The sequence below is a fragment of the Gymnoscopelus microlampas genome (assembly GCF_963454915.1).
Source record: "Gymnoscopelus microlampas genome assembly, chromosome: 22".
In the NCBI taxonomy this organism is placed as follows: Eukaryota; Metazoa; Chordata; class Actinopteri; order Myctophiformes; family Myctophidae; genus Gymnoscopelus; species Gymnoscopelus microlampas.
Genome location: NC_139959.1, coordinates 36,868,224 through 36,879,617, shown reverse-complemented (window position 1 = coordinate 36,879,617; position 11,394 = coordinate 36,868,224).

Genomic DNA, 11,394 nt, shown 5'->3' with positions numbered 1-11,394 from the left:
CCAAGTTCAAATTACACAATACTGTACAATACTGTGACACTAAGATCCCCCACAATGGACAGTGAAAGTTCAAGTTAAATCAGTCCTGAGTGCCTGCTGTGTGTCCTCCGCCTCCCCTTCTCACTGGAGCATGCTTGAGGTGGTCTGCGGCATGCTGCCTTATGAGGTCCTCTGTGGCTTCTGGGTCGAATTTCATGACTGCATCTGCATAGTAGAAAAAGACAATAAAAAATTGTGCAACGGCAACATGCTGTCCTAGTCCCTATCTGACATAATACACAGATCGATTGAACTCCTGCCATCTGGTAGAGCTCAGGTGGAAGCACCAGCAGGTCATCCAACAGCTGCCCCAAACCATCACAACCCTGAACCCATGCTCGCCATATATTGCCCCCAAAACCAACATCTTGAAAGATGGATAGCACTTTGAATAGTACTGTATCTATATTGCACTTTGAATGCATCAGCACTTTTTACCAATGTTGTCTGCTCTTTACTTTTTAATGTTTGCCTCTTTTTAATGTGCACCATGAGTTGTGGAGAATGGTATTTTGCTCCCCTGTATGCCTAGTGTGTATTGTGGAAGTGACAATAAAACTGATTGTGAGTCTCCATATTGACATGCAAAAATGTGTTGCTTTGTGGCTTTGTGTTAATACAAAGCCATCTCCCTTCTACACCCAAACACCACAGTTATTTAAAATGTTATGATAGCAACGGTAGACAGTTGGCATTGTATTTTTCTATGTCAACAGTGTATACTAACACAAATAAATGTTACCTGACATTATAGACACCACCCTACAATGATACAAAACACTGCTATAATTGAAGAGCAGTTTTTGTGTCCCAATAGGAGAGGAGACAAGGACAGAGAGAACAGTAAAGGAAGAAATTTGAGAAAGGGCAGAAGAGAGAAGGGTTGCAAATTAAAACTATCCCCCAGTTTTCTTGGCCAGTGTCCTGTCTTCATAGAAATAGCTCAGAACTTACCTTGTGTTGGCAATGCCCATGTTGGCCTCTCAGTCATCGCATAGCACCTGTAATAAGAACAAAAAGTATGTTTTAGAAATTACAAAGTGATATTTTTGCATTAAAACTTTCCAAGACAGATGACTATAAATCGTACCCAGGAGAAATAATAAATAAATAGTCATATTGTAACAATTAGGGGTGCACGATACTACTTGTTGAATTTATAAAGGTTTTCATTACTTGGGGCCTTTGGACAACTCACCATGCCTGAAGGTGTCCCTGGATCTGTCATGTCTGGACCTGACCGTGTCCCTCGACCCATCACTGCGGTGGGACCGGTCATCATGTCTGGACCTGACAGAGTGCCTCGAGCCACTGCTGTTGCTGTACCTGGAGTCGTGGCTGGTCCTGGACCTGATGCTGTGCCGGTATCTGACACTGTGTCTGGAGCCATCACCGTGCCTGGACCTGATGCTGGATCTATCACTGTCTGGACCTAGAACATTTGTGGCCATTTCATTTTTGGACATAATACCACTACAATACCATGTTACACTGAAAGAGACTCACCCCTACTGGTTGGTCTTAGATGTTGACAATCACACATCTCCTCTGCTGACAGGTGGCCTAGACCAAGCTGTAGGAAATCACTAGGGCAGTGATAAGGGCTGGAGACCAACCAGTAGAAGTCAGTCGCTCCTGATGCTGTGCCCTAAACTTACCTGGAGCGATAGCCATGCCTTGGAGGACCTCTAGATGCTTTTTGGTTTGCTTGTTGAGCTCTTGAAGAACACACATGTTCTTAGATTTAACATAAGCAAAAAGGTGACCTTTTAAAATGTGACGAATACTCACTGCGTGTGGAGGACGTTTCTCTGCTCCGAGGTGCTAAGCTTGCATGTCGAGAGCCAGGAAAAGACAAAGAATGCGCTTAGATTCCAAATATCAATTTGTAAACAAAAAGGTAAATGTTTAAATGTGATGCATACTCACTGTGTGTAGACATTTCCCTGCACCGCGATCCCTCAGCACGCTCCACCGGGCGAGGCAAGCCTGAAACACGTGATTGAGCCTGTAACTACTTACTCACTGCTTGTGAATTAGGTATGGTAATGCTTTTTTTTAGTATACACAACATGTAATACCTGAATGTACTATAAATTTGTTGGTGCAATGGAGAAAGGGTCGTAGATATTTCTCTGCTCCAAGGTGCTACACTTCCATGTCGGGAGCCTGGAAAAGACAAAGAATTTTCTTAGATACCAAATATTGATTTGTAAACAAAAGGTGACTGCTTAAATGTGATGCATACTCACTGTGTGTAGACATTTCCCTGTGCCGAGACCCCTCAGCATGATCCAACTCGACAGACATGGTGTCCACCACGACATCCATCAGAGTCTGAAACAAAACAATCAGCTTATAACTGATTTCATTGTTGTGTGTACCCAATACATCAGTATCATATTTCATAAATTGACATCAATACTCAACAAGCGTTGAGTAACACATTGTTGTCCTGGCTGAACTGCAACTTCCATGGTGCGATAGTAAAGGTGGTCGCCTATACGGATGCACTATAAAGTAAAAATAAACATATCCATATTAAGAATAGACAGCCTTAAAGCATTTGATTGACATTTTTGACATTGGATTTATAAATTGATTATTGAAAAAAGATACAGATCAACATCAGATTCTGTTAAAGTACAAAACATGATATAAAACATGGTCTACAATGTGAGGCCCAGTTTCTGTTAACACATTTCACAGTTTCTGTTAACACAATTACTTGAGAAACGGATGAACTCTACATCAGTCATTTCTTTATGCAGTCTGGTGTGACCTCGTTCCACTGTTGTGGTTATTGTGTGTACCATGGTGTCCTTAAATGCTCTCATTTCATCCTGCATTTTGGTGTGATTTCGAGCACTCAGTGATTGTAATGTGTGAGTGAGGCTGTCTTTGACATCTCTCAGTGACTCTGTATTACGTTCTTGCTCTCTCTTTATTTGTTGGAAATTGATTTTGACCATTGTTTCCAGGTGGTGATGGGCAATAAGCATTCCCTCCATAGCATCAGCCAGTTCCACCAATGTGGGTCCCGGTGCTATAGAAGAGGTCGGCCGCGACATTGCCGCAAATGTCCGTATCAATTAGACTGTAATTGATTGATTGTCCATCTGGCTTGTGGATTTGCTCCGGTTCATTGATTTGAATTATTTCAGTCATTGCAGCAGAATGTCCATCCGGTTCATTGATCTGATTTATTTCACTTATTGCAGGTGAATTTCCATCCGGTTCATGTATTTGAGGCTGGTTAGCTTGAGTTGACATTGTTTGGGGCTGATTTGTTTGAGGGTGGTGGGTTTGACACCAACACGGGTGTTGAGTTTCCATTTCATCAAAGTCCCGCAAGTTTCCATCATAATTTGCCATTTTGAAATTGCAAATGTTCCCTTTTCGATTGCGTTTTGAATAAACAAAATTGTTATTTCCCACTGAGCTCGTTTGCACAGTTTTGCTTGTTTGTTCCTTTGTTTGTTGAAAATGATCCGGTTTTGCACCGGTTTTGCATCCGGTTTTGCACCTCTCTGCTTGAGATTGAGGTCCTTTTAAACATCTGGGGTGCCACTTTTTATGTAACGGTTTAGCTTTGATTTTACTGTTTGGGGTGCCAGTTAGGCCACAGCCTAACACCAATTTAGTCCAGTTTGGACAAAAAAAAAACGCTTTTTTAAAAGCCAACCTTACAGAGGATTTAAATGCACAATTAGTAGAACCAAATGAACCTTAAAACCTGAAACCAGGGATTGATTACCCACAAAAGAATACCTTCAACTCAATAAACAACAGAATGAATGAAATACACAGACACAAAAAAACTCAGTTTGACTTTGTATCGTAAAATAATCCCTAATCCAGTCCACAGTTTGTCCAATACCACACAGTTTAGCGTCAGTTCACAGAGAGTCACTATTCACAACCCACTGTTCCTTCAAAACAGGTTATTCACAAATATATTGAAACCTTGGTTAACCAAAATAAAATAAAAAGACAAAATAAAAATACCGTGGTGGCGAATGAGGCAACCAGTGGTATACCGTGTTTGTGTGAGAGAAAGGGGGGGTGGGGGAGGGGTAGCTCCAGGAATCCACTCCGCTTTTTCCGGTCAGCCTGTGTGTTTTTCCGGTGTGCCTGTGTGTGTGCGGTTTGGATTGTGTAGTTACCTTGCCATGATGTAACTCCAAAGTTCACTGCAGATCAACAGCGAGACAAAATGAAACATATATTACAAACATAAACAAACAGATATTACATATATTACAATATATTACCAACAGAAGTGATACTCAGGTGTCTTCTCCTTTCGTGTCATCGTCAGATGTCCAGCTCAATGACGTGCAGCCACGCCCTCGTCTCAGGTCCCACAGCAAAGAGACCGGCCTCCGATGGTGGTCTGTACAGGACACAGAGGTGTTTATGTGATCGGCAGTCTGCATAAGCATACAGTGCAGTCTGTCAGGCCCAAACTGTGGGAGGAGTAGTGCCATAGATATAGAAACCTAGATACCTCATTGGCCTCTGCAGTTCGTTGGAGCGACCTGTTTCGTATGGTGGCCGCCATACGCGCTGTGATTGGCCAGTGCCCGTTCCCCCCGAAAATGGGGGGGAACGGGCACTGGCCAATCACAGCGCGTCTTTTCCAGGACTTGTCAGAATATAGTTGTCCCGCCCCCACCTGCCTCTGATTGGCCTACTGAACGCCCCCTTCTGTGGCTGCCCCCCCAGAAGCGGAAGCGCGTCCGCCATACAGACGCTTCAGAGCCAGAGGAGGCGTCAACCTTTATATGTCTATGAGAGTAGTGCGGCCAAATAAAGTTTATGTAGAAAGAAAGAAGATCATTTGTGGTGCAGTTGATTAGTCAGGACAGTCTTTTATTTCCTATATAATTAGTATAGAAAGAGAACAATAGAAGGGGAGGGAGGGAGAGAGCCTATTTAAACGCTGTCAGTGCAAAAACTGAAAAGCTTCGCTCCATGTGTTTTTCCTGTAAACATTTTATACAGTATTATTGTTCTACAGAACACCATTGCTGAGGTAAAAAGAAAAGGGAAAATAAAGTGGTTTGAATGTGGTCTGAATGAGGACACTCATTATTAGAGTTTTATTGATCACCAAGGGGAAAAGTGTCCCTTACATTAAGCATGCTAACTATCCACTGTCCTGCATCAGGAATGGACACAGATGGTGTCATTCTATAAAAAAAAGCTGACTGTATTTCATTTTCATGGTAAGGTGTTGTCAGCTTGAGCCAGTTGCACCACCTCACACTAAGTTCAAACTTAGCCTATAGTTATAGTTTAACCCATTCAATCCGGCGACGCATCCCTGTCATTTTAGATTTCTTTGGCTATTCAAAAATAGCAGATATACAAGCTCATTGCGCGGCACCCGCGCAATGAGCTTGTAGATCTGCTATTTTTTGAAAAAACGTGAAAATGTGCAAATCTTTGAATATATATATATTTTTTAAATATAAATATTTAAAGATTTGCACAAATGTTCATATGTTTTTTAAATAGCAGTGCCGCACTATGAGCTTGTAGATCTATTATTTTTGAATAGCCAAATAAATCTAAAATGACAGATACTTTCCCGGCTAAATGGGTTAAATGGCTTTTTAAAAGCCATTTAAGCTATAACTAGGCTAAGTTTGGACTTAGTGTGAGGTGGTGCAACTGGCTCTTGTATCAGGAATGGACACAGATGGTGTCACTCTATAAAAACAAGCTGACTGTAGAGGTTTAAATTGTCCACTGGAAGGAAGCATGTGGCTTACTCGGTCACTCACTTTCATATTTAACCAAAAACTGTTATGTCTTCTTAAAATAATTCACTCCAGACGGCTGTAAAAATGTACATGAAGTTTTACTTCACAAAATAATATTCCACAGGTTTCAAATAGCCTAGGTATAAAATAGGGCTAAAATGGTTAAGGTATGTTTCATAATATTATCATTTATATCTGCAAAGTAACTAGTAACTAAAGTTTTCAAATAATTGTAGTGGAGTAACAGTACAATATTTGCCTCTGAGATGTAGTGGAGTAGAAGTAAAATTATTAGAAATTGGAAATACTAAAGTAAAGTACAAATACCTCAAAATTGTACTTAAGTACAGTACTTAAGTAAATGTACTTAGTTACTTTCCACCACTGCCCAAAAGTAATCCAAAAGTATTGTAGATCTTCTATTTTCCGAGAATCCAATAATCCAGCAAAGTCAGCAAATACAAAGGCAATGCATTGTATAAAAAGGAAAAAATATAATCCTCACCTAACCTTCAAGTCAGGACTCAGGCCACATGGGTTCCTTTGTCCAAACGCTCTGACTGGCTTCAGAGCTAAACCCTCAGAAATGTTCCTCGACCAAACTTCTCTCCTTCCAGATCCATAAGTTCTCCGGCTACTCAGTGGTTTATCAATTCCTGATTTTGGTTTAGAGTCTCCTTCTCAAACACCACCAAACATCTTTTTCAAAACATAAAATGGAACCCCCCGCCGCCTCACTTCCTGTACTTGTATAGCTGTTCCTGATACCTCACTTCCTGTGGAACTTTTTCTGCTTTTTCCCCACAAGCTCCCCCCATGGGTGAACCATGTCAACAGAAAATGAATCATAATGGCCATAATCACCTTACACACACACAAAAAAAAAGTACACTACATTTAGGTGTTAAATATTCAACCGTATCTTAACCAATATATTCCCCTGTTATCATCAAGTATGTTATGTTTCTTGTGTATCTTTTTCTTTCAATACTCATCATACCTGGACAGGAAATACATTATTTCACACATTTATGTGGCAGTGTCACATTGGTACTCCAAAATCTCAATGTCACTGAAGACTAAGCTTCAAACCTCCCAAAACAAACTGATTCGACTGCTTCTCGGACTGGGGCCCATGACCCACCTTTCTCCCACTTATTTTGCTAGCCTAGGCTGGCTCAGGGTAGAAGACAGGGTTACAATAAATAAAGCAATAGCCAGCACTCCGAAGTCCTTCTGGTACCTTTAATTCATATGCACGGACAACACAGCACACACAGACGCGTTTCGGCGTCAAGCCTTCCTCAGCGTGTATGGTAATGCAAACATTTGGGAACAGTTAATTAGGGGGACCGGGGTGCAACACAGAAATCGGTCCGTCTAAAAACAGGCTCTTTCATAGGCCTCATCACAGTTATTTATACATCACATAAATCCCTATACCCCTTTTGATTGGGGGACTCTGATCCATTACATAATACAAATAGTCAAATACAGATGTGCCACTTCAAAACTTCACATGTCCTGCCATTCCCAAGACAGTAAATTTTCAGGGGATTCCCAGGGCAATAAGAGGGACAAAGAAGGGCATTTAAAATGCTGAATTATTTTGATGATCACTGCTTTTATGATGCTAATTAATTTGAGCAACTGGTCAAATCACCTTTCGCCTCATAATGAGTCTGACACCTTATTCAACACACATTCTTTTGTTCTCATGTATATGGATGTCTGTTGAAGGGAAAAACGGGGGTGTGTAGTGACAACTTCTTTTCAGGGGCAAAACAGTGCATTTTAAGGGCAGAAAAGGGAGGAAAAAAATGCATTTTCAGGCCACTTTCAGGGAAAGAACAGTAACGTGTGAAGTTTTGAAGTGGCACATCTGTACCAGCAGATAGTTTTTAAACAACAGTTCATGTAAGTACACTCCCTTGACTTTATTGTGAATCTTTGTGAGCCGTGCACCCGCAAACTGCACCATATACAGACTGAGAGTGCTCGTTGTTATTTTCTATAGAAGACGGGGTTAAACAACTAAAAATGGGATTGGTCTTCAAAATTGTAAATGAAAATTTGCCCGAAATGCCCCCTATACCCGCATATCTAAAAACCTCCAAAAACTTACCGACACCCACAGTCACAAAACTAGAGGGAGCGTTAACAACGATCTGGTACCACCCACCCATAAAACAGACATGGGCAGATTCTCCTCAAATAGGTATTATTAGGAGTGAAATGGTTGTGTTTTTTCACCCCAACTGCACAGGACAGCAGTTTTATGTCCGTTTACATCTATGTTGTTTTCAGTGATGGAGACAAACCGCACAGACATTCACTGTACTTTAGTACATTTTGTAAACTTATGACTTTTTATTATTATTTTTTAATAATCTGCCTTTTGTTTCCTTTCATTTTTTGGCATTATTATTTTAGTTAGAGTGCCATAACTGAGTGGTTAGTGGGCCTGGATATCATGCGTACGATCCCAGGTCAGGTCAACAATATGGCAATGTGTGTGCCTAAGAATGATTTGAGGCTAGTTGTTAAAGTGCAGAGGATACATTTCACGTATGTGCATAATGGTGAATATACTAACACCTATTATGAGCTTGTAGATCAGCTATTTTTGAATAGCCCAAAGTATAAAATAATCGTTATAGCTCAAATCTAAAATGACACAGATGCGTTCCCATATTGAGTAGGTTAAAGTTGACATGGTGACTTGGGGACATACAAAACTGAAATCCCAGTTCTATCCATTACAGAGAAAGATGAGGGATTTGAATTGGCTTCAACAAAGCCTAAGGATGTTGCAATGAAATGATGAGTGTTTCTTTTTTCATAACAATTGAACACATTAAAGGTTTATTTGAAGGAAACAGACAAATGACTTGTTTCTTATATCTTGCTGGATATAGTTATATCGAGTTGATTGCCGTTGCTGGATCCAGTGAGTTCAGTTCAGCTCTTCAGCTTTACTTCTCTGGCAGACTTCGCTTCACTGCGGGGGGAAAAACATTGTACAAAGCAACGGTACAAAGTATCAACAGTCACATCAAGATATCTCACAGAAAAACAACTCAATGACTTTTAAGACCTTTTTGATACCAAATTGTCAAATACTGCGTTAGAAAGAGGCAAACATTGTGAAAATAGGCGATCTACAAGCTCACAAAACCAGTGTGAGGCCGCATTTATGAGCTTGTAGTTCAGGCTATTTTCACAATATTTATCCGCGGAACCGATGAATAATAAACTAAATGTAATGCCTACAATTCCAAGTGCGGGACCCCAGTTTAAATTATGATTATTTTGGGGGGTCTTGGCCTGAAAGGTTTGGGAACCCTTGCCCTTATGAAGCTATAGCTGATGCATGCTGCAAGGTTAGTACAGTGTCTCAAGCTTTTTTTGGGGGGGCCAGTCCAGGTCCCTATTGTTTATATAATTTAGAAAACATCTAATCAATTTCCAAATATCAGATTTTACATTAAACTGTTTATTTTAAAGAGTGTACAGCAGGGGTCTTCAACGTTTTCAGGCCAAGGACCCCCATAGCTGAGAGAGAGATGAAGCAGGGACCCCCTCTATATTGTATAAAATTGGGTTTCAGATAAACCTTCGCTGCTCTTTTTTCCCTCTGCTCACCTATACCTCTTTGCCAAAAATAGCCGATCTACAAGCTTGAGCTTGTAGATCTGCTATTTTTTGGCCAAAGTTCTCCTCAGAAAAGGGATACTAGGGTTCAAGTAGTTAATGTAAAACAAAATAATCATATCACACATAGATTTGGAGGACCCCCTGTAGTCACTCTGAGGACCCCCTAGGGGTCCCGGACCCCCTGTTGAAGACCCCTGGTGTACAGTGTGTAAGTAGTGCTCACCTGGGTGCCGTCGTTTTCATTGGGTGCTGGTGTCCCAAAGTCATCATTTTCCAGGAGGTGCATGATGAAAGGTGCATACTGATGGACAAAAGATGACTTTGTTTTGTGGCATGATCACATCAATGATGGAATGCTCATTAAGTTAGGGTCTTGTTAGGGTCAGGTAAAAGTCATTGCTTGAATTGCAACATCTTTCTATAATAGTTTCTATAGTTTCCCCCGTCACAGTCGAGGCAGAAGGCCGCCACCCTAGAGCCTAGGGTCTGCCTGACGTTTCTTCCAGTTAAGAGGGAGTTTTTCGTTGCCACTGTCGCAAAATTGCTTGCTCAGGGTGGGATGTCGGGTCTCTTCTCTACATGTAAAGTGTCTTGAGACAACTTGTTGTGATTTGGCACTTTAATAAAATTGAATTGAATAGTATACAATAATTAAAATTCATTACATTTCATCCAATATCCACTCTGTAGTCTGTAGTATCATGTTTCAGAACAAAACTGTATAATTTTTAAAGGGATATTTCACTTTCAAAAAATGTTTGAGGCATTTTATGGTCCACTCAGGCTTTTGGGAACAGTTTTTTAAGTTGCTTGATTCAGTATTAGATATTCATTTTATCAGACACGCCCCTTTCCCCAAACCCATTGTAGCCATGTTAGATTCATCAGAAACACCCTTGGTTCTGGTGACTGATATTGTCCTTCTAATACGCGAGGAGTTTTTTCCAATAACTTATTTCTTTTCGTTTTGTATATGAATGAATATTTGTCTGGGGGGCTGAGAAAAGCCTGAGTAGACGATAAAATTACCCACATTTTGTGTGAAAATTGAAATATCCCTTTAAGTATTCAAGCTAATTGTCAGTTTAGGGCCTAATGTTCCCGCTCTTGTTCTATATTTGAAGGACAAGCCCCAATTAGGAACTAGTTCCTGTTGTGTCTCAGTTGATTAGTGATTGTTCACAGACAAACACACACACATAAAATTTGTGTGTAATATGGGTGCAGAGTTCTTACCGTGACATATCCCCCCCGATAGCCGCTGGGCCCGTTGGCATTGCTTCCTCTTGGCCACTTAAAACGAATGGCATAATATGTATTTATTCATTCAATGCAAGTGCCAATATGATAATGATTAACTTCTAAAAGCAGCATTTCTTCAGGGCAATGGCCAGAATAAAGAGACTCTGCTCGGTTATTCTCAGTATGTTTGTTTACCCTGAGCTGACGGGACTTTGACACTGGTTAAAACAAACAAAATGGTAACATGATGAATAAATATACGTATTTAATAGGACTTATAGCACTACACATTGTAGCCCCTATAGGCTACATACCTGATCATCCATTCTATTAGATTTCTGTATGTTTGACGTTATGCATTTGAAGCAGATGATTGCATAACTTGCTTTCCTGAATCTTAAAATTGAATGGATTTTTATTTTTACTAGGCTACCCTAGACAGACTAGAGTCTAGACATTACAACAACTCAGTAAAATTTTTCCTCCAATTTACAATTATTGATTTTACTTTTATTATCACATTCACTACACAACGCAACTGAAGATTCAAATAAGAATGAAACAGTTTCATCTTACCTTAGCTTTTGACGGTGCAGCCACTACAAGCCCCACCACCACACAGAGTAGTAGTATTGCTCTCATCTTCAACAGAAATGGCCTGTTGCTTCTGTTGACTAACTCACTT